Raw genomic sequence first — 12,499 nt, forward strand, 5'->3', positions numbered from 1 at the left:
TAGGCGGTCACAAAGAACCAAGCTGATCTCCATGTGCTATATGGCTGCTTCCCACTAGCTATCTATTTTATATTTGGTAGTATATGTAAGTCCATGCCACTCTCTCACTTTGTCGCAGCTTACCCTTCCCCCTCCCTGTGTCCTCAAGTGCATTCTCTACATCTACAACTTTACTCTGCTCCCGCCCATAGGTCCTTCAGAACCTTTTTTTTTTTTTAAGATTCCATATATACGTGTTAGAACATGGTGTTTGTTTTTCTCTTTCTGACTTACTTCACTCTGTATGACAGACTCTAGGTCCATCCACCTCACTACAGATAACTCAATTTCATTTCTTTTAATGGCTGAGTAATATGACATTGTATATATGTGCCACATCTTCTTTATCTATTCATATGTCGATGGACAATTAGGTTGCTTCCATGTCCTGGCTATTGTGAATACAGCTGCAATGAACACTGTGGTCCATGACTCTTTTTGAATTCTGGTTTTCTCAGGTTATATGCCCAGAAGTGGGATTGCTGGGTCATATGGTAGTTCTATTTGTAGTTTTTTAAGGAACTTCCATACTGTTCTCCATAGTGGCTGTATCAATTTACATTCCCACCAACAGTGCAAGAGGGTTCCCTTTTCTCCATACCCTTTCCAGGATTTATTGTTTCTAGATTTTTTGATGATGGCCATTCTGACCAGTGTGAAGTGACACCTCATTGCAGGTTTGATTTGCGTTTCTCTAATGATTAGTGATGTTGAACATCCTTTCATGTATTTCTTGACAATCTGTATATCTTCTTTGCAGAAATGTATATTTAGGTCTTCTTCTGCCCATTTTTGGATTGGGATGTTTGTTTATTTGATATTGAATTGCATGAGCTGCTTGTAAATTTTGGAGGTTAACCCTTTGTCAGTTGTTTCATTTGTAAATATATTCTCGCATTCTGAGGGTTGTCTTCTTGTCTTGTTTATGGTTTCCTTTGCTGTGCAGAAGCTTTTAAGTTTCATTAGGTCCCATTTATTTGTTTTTATTTCCATTTCTCTAGGAGGTGGGTCCAAAAGGATCTTGCTGTGATTTATGTCCTAGAGTGTTCTGCCTATGTTTTCCTCTAAGAGTTTGATAGTGTCTGGCCTTACATTTAGGTGTTTAATCCATTTTGAGTTTATTTTTGTGTATGGTGTTAGGGAGTGATCTAATCTCATACTTTTACATGTAGCTGTCCAGTTTTCCCAGCACCACTTATTGAAGAGGCTGTCCTTTCTCCACTGTACATTCCTGCCTCCTTTATCAAAGATAAGGTGACCATATGTGCGTGGGTTTATCTCTGGGCTTTCTATCCTGTTCCATTGATCTATATTTCTGTTTTTGTGCCGGTACCGTAATGTCTTGATTACTGTAGCTTTGTAGTACAGTCTGAAATCCGGGAGCCTGATTCCTCCGGGTCCATTTTGCTTTCTCAAGATTGCTTTGGCTATTCAGGGTCTTTTGTGTTCCATACAAATTGTGGAATATTTTGTTCTAGTTCTGTGAAAAATGCCATTGGTAGACTGATAGGCATTGCACTGAATCTAGATTGCTTTGAGTACTATAGTCATTTTCACAATGTTGATTCTTCCAATCCAGGAACATGGTATATCTCTCCATCTGTTTGTATCATCTTTAATTTGTTTCATTAGTGTCTTATTGTTCTCTGCATACAGGTCTTTTGTCTCCATAGGTAGGTTTATTCCTACGTATTTTATTCTTTTTGTTGCAGTGGTAAATGGTAGTGTTTCCTTAATTTCTCATTCAGATTTTTCACCATTAGTGTGTAGGAATGCAAGAGGTTTTTGTGCATTAATTTTGTATCCTGCTACTTTACCAATTCGTTGATTAGCTCTAGTAGTTTTCTGGTAGCATCTTTAGGATTCTCTATGTATAGTATCATGTCATCTGCAAACAGTGACAGCTTTACTTCTTCTTTTCCGATTTGGATTCCTTTTATTTCTTTTTCTTCTCTGATTGCTGTGGCTAAATCTTCCAAAACTATGTTGAATAATAGTGGTGAGAGTGGACAACCTTGTCTTGTTCCTGATCTTAGTGGAAATGGTTTCAGTTTTTCACCACTGAGAACTATTTTGGCTGTGGGTTTGTCATATATGGCCTTTATTATGTTGAGGTAAGTTCCCTATATGCCTACTTTATGGAGGGTTTTTATCATAAATAGGTGTTGAATTTTGTCCAAAGCTTTTTCCGCATCTATTGAGATGATCATATGGTTTTTATCCTTAAATTTGTTAATATGGTGTATCACATTAATTGATTTGAGTATATTGAAGAATCCTTGCATTCCTGGGATAAACCCCAATTGATCATGGTGTGTGATCCTTTTAATGTGCTGTTGGATTCTGTTTGCTAGTATTTTATTGAGGATTTTTTCCTGTATGTTCATCAGTGATATTGGCCTGTAGTGTTCTTTCTTTGTGACATCTCTGTCTGGTTTTGGTATCAGGGTGATGGTGGCTTTGTAGAATGAGTTTAGGAGTGTTCCTCTCTCTGCTATATTTTGGAACAGTTTGGGAACGATAGGTGTTAGCTCTTCTGTAAATGTTTAGTAGAATTCACCTGTGAAGCCCTCTGGTCCTGGGCTTTGGTTTGCTAGAAGATTTTTAATCACAGTCTCAATTTCAGTGCTTGTGATTGGTCTGTTTATATTTTCTTTTTCTTTCTGGTTTAGTCTTGGAAGGTTGTGATTTTCTAAGAATTTGTCCATTTCTTCCAGGTTGTCCATTTTATTGGCATATAGTTTCTTGTAGTAATCTCTCATGACCCTCTGTATTTTTGCAGTGTCAGTTGTTACTTCTCCTTTTTCATTTCTATTTCTGTTGATTTGAGTCTTCTCCCTTTTTTTCATGATGAGTCTGGCTAATGGTTTATCAATTTTGTTTATCTTCTCAAGAACCAATTTTTAGTTTTATTGATTTTTTCTATTGTTTTCTTCATTTCTTTTTCATTTATTTCTGATCTCTTCTTTATGTTTTCTTTCCTTCTGCTAACTTTGGGGTTGTTTTGTTCTTCTTTCTCTAATTGATGTAGGTGTAATGTAAAATTGTTTATTTGAGGTGTTTCTTGTTTCTTGAGGTAGGATTGTATTGCTATAAACTTCCCTCTTAGAACTGCTTTTGCTGCATCAAATAGGCTTTGGGTTTTCATGTTTTCATTGTCATTTGTTTCTAGGTATTTTTTGATATCCTGTTTGATTTCTTCAGTGATCTCTCCATTATTTAGTAGTGTATTGTTTAGCATCCATGTGTTTGTATTTGTTACACTTTTTTTCCTGTAATTGATATCTAGTCTCATAGCGTTATGGTCAGAAAAGATACTCGATATGATTTCAATTTTCTTAAATTTACCAAGGCTTGATTTGTGACCCAAGATATGATCTATTCTGGAGAATGTTCCATGAGCACTTGAGAAGAAAGTGTATTCTGTTGTTTTTGGATGGAATGTCATAAATATCAGTGAAGTCCATCTTGTTTAATGTATCATTTAAAGCTTGTGTTTCCTTATTTATTTCCATTTTGGATGATCTGTCCATTGGTGAAAGTGGGGTGTTAAAATCCCCTATTATAGTTGTGTTACTGTCAATTTCTCATTTTATGGCTGTTAGCAGGTGCCTTATATATTGTGGTGTTCCTATGTTGGGTGTATAAATATTTACAATTGTTATATCTTTTTCTTGCATTGATCCCTTGATCATTATGTAGTGTCCTTCTTTGTCTCTTGTAATAGTGTTTGTTTTAATGTCTATTTTGTCTGATATGAGAATTGCTACTCCAGCTTTCTTTTGATTTCCATTTACATGGAATATCTTTTTCCATTCCCTCACTTTCAGTTTGTATGTGTCCTTAAGTCTGAAGTGGTTCTCTGGTAGACAGCGTATATATGGGTCTTGTTTTTGTATCCATTCAGCCAATCTATGTCTTTTGGTTGGAGCATTTACTCCATTTACATTTACGGTAATTTTTGATATGTATGTTCCTACTACCATTTTCTTAGTTGTTTTGGGATTTTTATTGTAGGTCTTTTCCTTCTCTTGTGTTTCCTGCCTAGAGAAGTTCCTTTGGCATTTGTTGTAAAGGTGGTTTGGTGGTGCTGAATTCTCTTAGCTTTTGTTGTCTGTAAATATTTCAATTTGTCTGTCAAATCTGAATGAGATCCTTGCTGGGTAGAGAAATCTTTATTGTAGGTTTTTCCCTTTCCTCACTTTAAATATGTCCTTCCACTCCCTTCTGGCTTGCAGAATTTCTGCTGAAAGTTCAACTTTTAACCTTATGGGGAATCCCTCGTATGTTAGTTTTTTTTCCCTTAGTGCTTTTTATGTTTTCTCTTTGTATTTAATTTTGATACTTTGATTAACATTTGTCTTGGCATGTTTCTCCTTGGATTTTCCTGTATGGTAGTCTCTGTGTTTCCTGGACTTGATTGACTATTTCCTTTCCCATATTAAGGAAGTTTTCAACTATAATTGCTTCAAATGTTTTCTCACTCCCTTTCGTTTTCTCTTCTTCTTCTGGGACCCCTATAATTTGAATGTTGGTGTGTTTAATGTTGTCCTAGAGGTCTCTGAGACTGTCCTCAATTCTTTTCATTCCTTTTTCTTTATTCTTCTATACAGTATTTATTTCCACTATTTTATCTTCTAGGTCACTTACCCGTTCTTCTGCCTCAGTTATTGTGCTATTGATTCATTCTAGAGAATTTTTTATTTCATTTTTTGTGTTGTTCATCATTTTTTTTTTCTCTTTAGTTCTTCTATGTCGTTGTTAAATGTTTCTTGTATTTTCTCCATTCTATTTCCAAGATTTTGCAATCATGTTTATTATCATTACTCTGAATTTTTTTTTCGGGTAGACTGCCTATTTCTTCTTCATTTATTTGGCTTACTGGGTTTTTACCTTGCTTCTTCATCTACTGTGTTTTTCTCTGTCTTCTCATTTTGCCTAACTTACTGTGTTTGGGGTCTCCTTTTCGCAGGCTGCAGGTTCATAGTTCCTGCTGTTTTTGGTGTCTGCTCCCAGTGGCTAAGGTTGGTTCAGTGGGTTGTGTAGGCTTCTTGGTGGAGGGTACTGGTGCCTGTGTTCTTGTGGATGAGGCTGGATCTTGTCTTTCTGGTGGGCAGGACTGCGTCCAGTAGTGTGTTTTGGGGTGTCTGTGACCTTATTATGATTTTAGGTGCCTCCCTTCTAATGGGTTTGGTTGTGTTCCTGTCTTGCTAGTTGTTTGGCATAGGGTGTCTAGAACTGTATCTTGCTGGTCGTTTAGTGGAGATGACTCTTATCGTTTAGATGGAGATCTCTGGGAGAGCTTTCGCCATTTGATAGTACATGAAGCCAGGAGGTCTCTGCTGGACCAATGTCCTGAACTCGGCTCTCACACCTCAGATGCACAGGCCTGACACCCAGCTCGAGCACCAAGACCCTATCAGTCACACAGGTCAGAGAAAAAGGGAGAAAGAAAGAAAAAATAAATAAAATTGTTATTAAAATAAGAAAATAATTGCTAAAAATAAAAAAAAATTAAAAGTTAGTAAAAAAAAAAAGAGAAAAAGAAAGAAGAAAAGAGAGAAAGAACAAAGAGAGCAGCCAAACCAAAGAACAAATCCCTCGGTGGTAACAAGTGCTAAAAACTACTTTAAAAAAAAGGACAGACAGAACCCTAGGACAAATGGTAAAAGCAAAACTATACAGACAAAATCATGCAAAGAAGCATACGCATACACACTCACAATAAGAGAAAAAGGAAAAAATATATGTATATATTAAAAAAAAAAAGGAGGACGAGAGCAACCTAATCAATAAACAAATCTACCAATGATAATAAGCTCTAAATACTAAACTAAGATAAATATAAATTTAGGAACAAATTAGATGCAGAAAGCAAACACCAAATCTACAGTTGCTCCCAATGTCCACCGCCTCAGTTTTGGTGTGATTCATTGTCTATTCATGTATTCCAGAGATGCAGGATACATCAAGTTGACTGTAGAGATTTAATCCGCTGCTCCTGAGGCTGTTGGGGAAAATTTCCCTTTCTCTTCTTTGTTCGCACAGCTCCTGGGGTTCAGCTTTGGATTTGGCCCTGCCTCTGCGTGTAGGTCGCCTGAGGGCATTTGTTCTTCGCTCAGACAGGACGGGATTAAAGGAGCAGCTGATTCGGGGGCTCTGGCTCACTCAGGCCATGGGGAGGGTGGGGTACAGAATGAGGGGCAAACGTGCGGCGGCAGAGGCAGGCATAATGTTGCAACAGCCTGAGGTGCACTGTGTGTTCTCCCAGGGAAGTTTTCCCCGGACCACGGGATGGGCCCTGGCAGTGGCGGGCTGCACAGGCTCCCGGGAGGGGAGGTGTGGATAGTAACCTGTGCTTGCACACAGGATTCTTCGTGGCTGCAGCAGCAGCCTTAGCGTCTCATGCCTGTCTCTGGTGTCCGCGTTGATAGCTGTGGCTTGTTCCCATCTCTGGATCTCGTTTAGGTGGTGCTCTGAATCCCCGCTCCTCACGTACCCCGAAACAATGATCTCTTTTCGGGAGCTCCAGACTTTTTCCCGGACTCCCTCCCAGCTAGCTGTGGTGCACTAGCCCCCTTCAGGCTGTGTTCACGCAGCCAACCCCAGTCCTCTCCCTGGGATCTGACCTCCGAAGCCCAAGCCTCAGCTCCCAGCCCCCACCCATCCCAGCGGGTGAGCAGACAAGCCTCTCAGGCTGGTGAGTGATGTTTGGCACTGATCCTCTGTGCGGGAATCTCTCTGCTTTGCCCTCTACACCCCTGTTGCTGTGCTCTCCTCCGTGGCTCCGAAGCTTCCTCTCTGCCACCCCCCATCTCCGCCAGTGAAGGGGCTTCCTAGTGTGCGGAAACTTTTCTTCCTTTACAACTCCCTCACCGAGGTGTAGGTCCCATCCCTATTCTTTTGTCTCTGTTTTTTCCTTTTTTGCTCTACCCAGGCATGTGGGGAGTTTCTTGACTTTTGGGAAGTCTGAGGTCTTCTGCCAGCATTCAGTAGGTGTTCTGTAGGAGCTGTTCCACACGTAGTTGTATTTCTGATGTATTTGTGTGGAGGAAGGTGATCTCCATGTCTTACTCCTCTACGATCTTGAAGATCTCTATATGTTTAGCTCTTGATTAACACTTTCCTTTTTTATAGCAGGCCTTATATTTGACAGATACAGTCCTATTAGTAATGATGACGAGAGCAATTATCAGGCACTTCCTTTGGGCCAGCCACTGCTAAGTATACTATATTCATAAGTACAACTACTATGAGCATTTTGCAGATTCTTGCAGCAAGAAAATCTTGCTGATTAAGAAATGTGGAGATGATTACTTTTTAGATTTCTGATCACACAGTGTTTTAAAACAAAACCCTTAATGTTCTTAATCTTTTTGTTTTATCCATGTTCACTCTACACTGAGCATTTAATTGCTAAAACTCTAGATTTGTGGACATCTCTCATTCAGTAAAGATGAAGTTTAACTCTGTCTCTGCTCAGTCTGGGTAAAAGATGGAAATAGAAGTTAACTCATTTTTTTCTTTTCTGAAAATATCACCATGTATTTCTGTTCTACCTACTGTTCTCTTGTGTTATTTCTGGGCCTACATGTCTTTAAATCGTTAGGCTATAGGCTTAAGGTAGGAAGAGCTATGATTTAGAACAGTGCTGTGAGAGAAGGAAAATAAAGGAAAACTTTCATTGAACTAGTAAATAGTCTGCAAGACATTAAACCAAAGGTCAATCAATATTTTATTTTTTGACCTGTTTAAGTCACAAGAGCTCAAGATTCATGATCCTTAATATACATTAACTCTCATGTGTTTCCTTTATCCTCCAGTGATGTTCATTTTGCTTGCTATAGTCTCAGTCTAGGATCATGTATAGTTCTAGCTAATTAAAAAAAAAAAAAAGCAAGCTTGCTAAACATGGAAGGTGTTAGCAAACTGACAGAGTCATTTTTTTTTTCTTGACTGCAGTTTCATATTTTACTCCTTTTGCAAGCAGCATTACTTCATCTATTTTTGGTCCTGCAGTTCGTTGATGTATAGTAATCAACATTGACCCAAACACAGCTTATTTTTTCTTTTTCTTTTTTTTTTTTTACTTTTACCCAGACTTACCCAATTTGAACATTTTCTATACTGTCTACATTAAAGAACTTTATTTGATTTTATACATATGTGCTTAAAATTATTAGGTAAACTCAGGTTATAGTTTTATTGATTTTCATTTTTAATACTTCATATATCTTGATAGATTAAAAAGAATATGAGAATTCCAGGCACAAAAATGAGGCCCTGGGTCAGGTTTACCACTGTATAGCTGTGTTTCTATGGGCAAGCCATTTCCTGACTCAGTCACTTTCCATTTCTAAAATGTGATTAATTATAACTCCATCAAAAGTTTGTTCTGACCAATGGGATGGGAAAAGTGAAAGTGCTTTGTTACAAATAGTAAAGTGCCTGGTAAATATTACATTTTTAAAGTTTTACATTTACATTTTATAGAATATAATGTGTATTTTATAGTTATTTAACTTTTAAAATGAGAATATGTACAAATTCCACAAAAGTTCAAGATATAGATCACTCTGAAGCATATGTCTGAGGCTATGTTACTATTTAATATGTAATTTAAAAATCTGTCTATAATTTCATATTCTTCCTTGTTTGATCATTTACAATTGCATCTCTTACTTTAATTATCAATGTTTTGCTCCCATTAGGCAAGAAAATAACTTATGACTTACTACCATAGATACTCAGTTGAAACTTATATGTGGCTTATTTATTTCAATTTTGAGACAGTCATTTACCAAGAGGGAAACAAAAGTGGTATAATTTGCATCTGCTCCTTTAGGTAAATTGGAAGGCTTCAGAATTTACAAGAAAAACAGCAATACTGAAAAAGATTTCTAAATCTATCCCATCTAGTGGCTTATGATTCAATGTGTTCAGATACTTCCAGGTTGATCTGTGTATGTCTGGCAAAGGGGCTGACTTCCTTTCAGGGGACTTGGCCATCAACGCCATTCTGATTCTACTAAGAAATAGGCACCTGATCCATCATCTTTCTGACCTGTTCACCAAGAGCAGGCTTTGACTGTCACTATTTCTCCTAGTTCTTGGCATCTAATTTTATCTCATAACTTAATCCTGGATTTCATTGCAATAATCCAGGGTTTTAAATCTTGCCATCCTAGGCAACTAATGGCAGTCTCCTTTTGATTTGGGTACTAAGAATAAGATAAAACATAAAATCCAATAAAAGTTGATTCTCTGGTTTTATCATTATCTAAGGTGCTTGTACTAAAGAGAGAGCTGTTTCAAAAATGATTTGGATATTATCAAATTACCAGATATGAAAAAAGGAGAATGGATCAGAAAGGAGATAAGACAAGCTAACCCATTTAATATGTATCTCCCACTCACTCTTCAGGGAAAATAGTTATCAGAAAAAAGGGACTTTTATTAGCATTTTTGGTTTAAAAAATAGTTTTATTTTTGCTTTCTATTTTAGCAGCAAATTCTTTCTTCACAATATGTCTTGCATGTAAACTTTATATACACAAATTCTTTGTTTACAATATAAAGTGGGGAGAGTTGGAACCCTGAAACTCAATCCATCTTTCTGAGACGCTCCAAAGACCATGTAGGTATCAAAGAAAAACAGTTTGAAAATCAATGAGTTAGGAAAATACCTAGGAGTCAAGATACATAAGTCATGCCCTCATAGTATTGAAAGTACTTAAAGCCAAAGGATTAACTGTGAAACCAACCAAATGATATCCATTAACCAATCTGGCTGAAATAGTGACTAGAGCAGTGTCTGGCACTTGGGAAATGCTCTACAAATGACTAGTAAAGGCCAACTGCTAGGAATTGACACACACTGGTATTCAGCATCAAATGAAAGCAGATATTTTGTTAACATGCTTTATGCAGAGATTTACAAGACTTTATCTTAGGACATTTATAAGGAGTGCATAATTCCATAGGGAAAAAATATTAATTTTCTTATTTTAAACTATTTTTAAATACATAGATTCCTAGGAAACTGCAAAGACAGGACAGAGAGGTCCCTTGTACTGTTCACCCAGCATCCACTAATGGTTACAGCCTACGTAAATACAGAACAATGTAAATACTAGTAAATTTGGTACACTGTATATATACATAAATGCTGTTTTATCATGTAGTGATTTGTGTAACCACCACAGCAATCAAGATACAGAACAATTTCATCATCACAAAGATCTACTGGTATCAACATTTTACGAGTTTGTGTAAAGTGTTGAAACGTTGTATCCCTTTGATTCTCTTTTCCCTGCACTTCCAATAATATAATGGTTTTTGCTTTGACCATCAAACATAATTAATAGAGTGAAAATTCATTGTATTTACCCTTATATTTGCTATTCCCATTTTTCTTCTGACCTGACATTCCAAGACTCCTTATTTTATCATGTGCTTTCTGCTTAAAGAACTTAATTTAGCCATTCTTTTAGAGTTGTTTGATGACAAACGAAGTTTTCCTTCATTTCAGAATGTCTTTATTTGACCTTCAATCCTCAAGGATAATTTTTTCAGGTATGAAATTCAAGGTTGCCGCAACTTTTCTTTCAGCACTTAAAATGCTGTGAAACTTCTTTCTGACTTCTATAGTTCATGATGAAAAATCCACTGCAACTCAAAAAATTTTCCCCTTGGTAAATTGTTGCTTCTTTCTGGCTGCTTTCAAGAATTTGTTTTGTCTCTACTTTTCTGAAGTTTGATTATAATGTCTTGACACGGATTCCTTCAGGTTTATCCTGTTAGTGTTGGCTCAGCATTTTGAATACGTACATTTATGTCACTTGTAAAATTTAGACAATTTTATGCATTGTTTCTTTGAACGCTTGTGCAGTACTACCTTCTTTCTCCTCTCCTTCTGGGTCTCTGATGACATGAATGGTGGATCTTTTATTTTTCAGCAGGTTTCTGAGGGTCTTTTTTTAATGCAATCTATTTCTGTTCAGTAATTTCTACTGTTCCATCTTCAAGACCACTCATTCTTTATGTCTTTAAACAATGTCTCTTCACCAGTTTTAACACTCAATTTTAGAATTTTACTAGTTTTAAGTCTACTATTGCCTGTTTTTATTATTCTAATATACTGCTATTTTTACCTGACTTTAGATAATACCACCCAACTCCTTGTTATGTAAAATAAGGAAATAATCACCCCTCAACTTCAACTTTCCTCTGTCCATTTTTTATGCCTTCTCACTGCTCTTGGCTGTACCATCCTTTTACATTATCAAGGTTTATAATATTTTAAATCTTGTACATTGCATGCTTTCTTTTTTATTATAAGTATTTCAATGTATTTTTATTGAGGTGTAGTTGACATATATTAGTTTCAGGGTATGACATAATGATTTGATATTTAAATATATTGCAAAATGATCACCAAAATAAATCTAGTTAAAATCTGTCACTATATATACTTACAATTTTTTTCTTGTCGTAACTTTTAAAATGTACTCCTAGCAACTTTCAAATATACAATTCAGTGTTATTAACTATAGTCACCGTGTTGTACATTACTTGCTCATGACATATTTTATAACTGGAAGTTTTTACATTTTGACCTCTTTGACCCATTTTTCCATCCCCCACCCCCACCTCTGGGAACCACCATTCTATTCCCTGTATTTATGAGCTTAGTTTCTTGCTTTGTGTTTTTTAATATTTCACATAAAAGTGAGATCATACAATACTTGTATTTCTGTCTGACTTATTTTACTTAATAGTGCCTTTGAGGTCCATCCATGTGTCACTAATGTCAAGATTTCATTTTTTTTATGGCTGAATAATACTCTATTCATACGTACATAAATACCACATATATATACCAAATATATATACCATATATATAAATACCACCATATATATATATGTGTGTGTGTATATATATATATATATCTCACATTTTCTTTATCCATTCATCCATTGATGGAAACTTAGGTTGTTTCCATATCTTGACTATTGTAAATAATGCTGTGATTAACATGCAGAGGACACATATCTTTTTGAGTTAGCGTTTTCATTTTTTTTTTTACAAATATCTAGAAGTAGAATTGCTGGATCATACAGTAGTTCTAATATAACTTTTTGAGGAACTTCCATACTGTTTTCCATAGTGGCTGTATCAATTTACATTCCCACCAACAGTGCACATGTTCCATTTTTTCTACATCCTCACCAACAATTTTTATTTCTTGTCTTTTTGATGATAACCATTCTGACAGGTGAGAGGTGGTATCTCATTGTGTTTTCTTTTTAATAAATTTATTTATTCATTTCTTTATTTTTGTCTGCGTTGGGTCTTCATTGCAGCACATAGGCTTTCTCTAGTTGCAGCGAGAGGGGACCACTCTTTGCTGCGGTGTGTGGGCTTCTCATTGAGATGGCTTATCTTTGTTGCAGAGCA

This window comes from Monodon monoceros, unplaced genomic scaffold, assembly GCF_005190385.1.
Source record: "Monodon monoceros isolate NGI ecotype Baffin Bay Population unplaced genomic scaffold, NGI_Narwhal_1 Super_Scaffold_21, whole genome shotgun sequence".
Lineage (NCBI taxonomy): Eukaryota > Metazoa > Chordata > Mammalia > Artiodactyla > Monodontidae > Monodon > Monodon monoceros.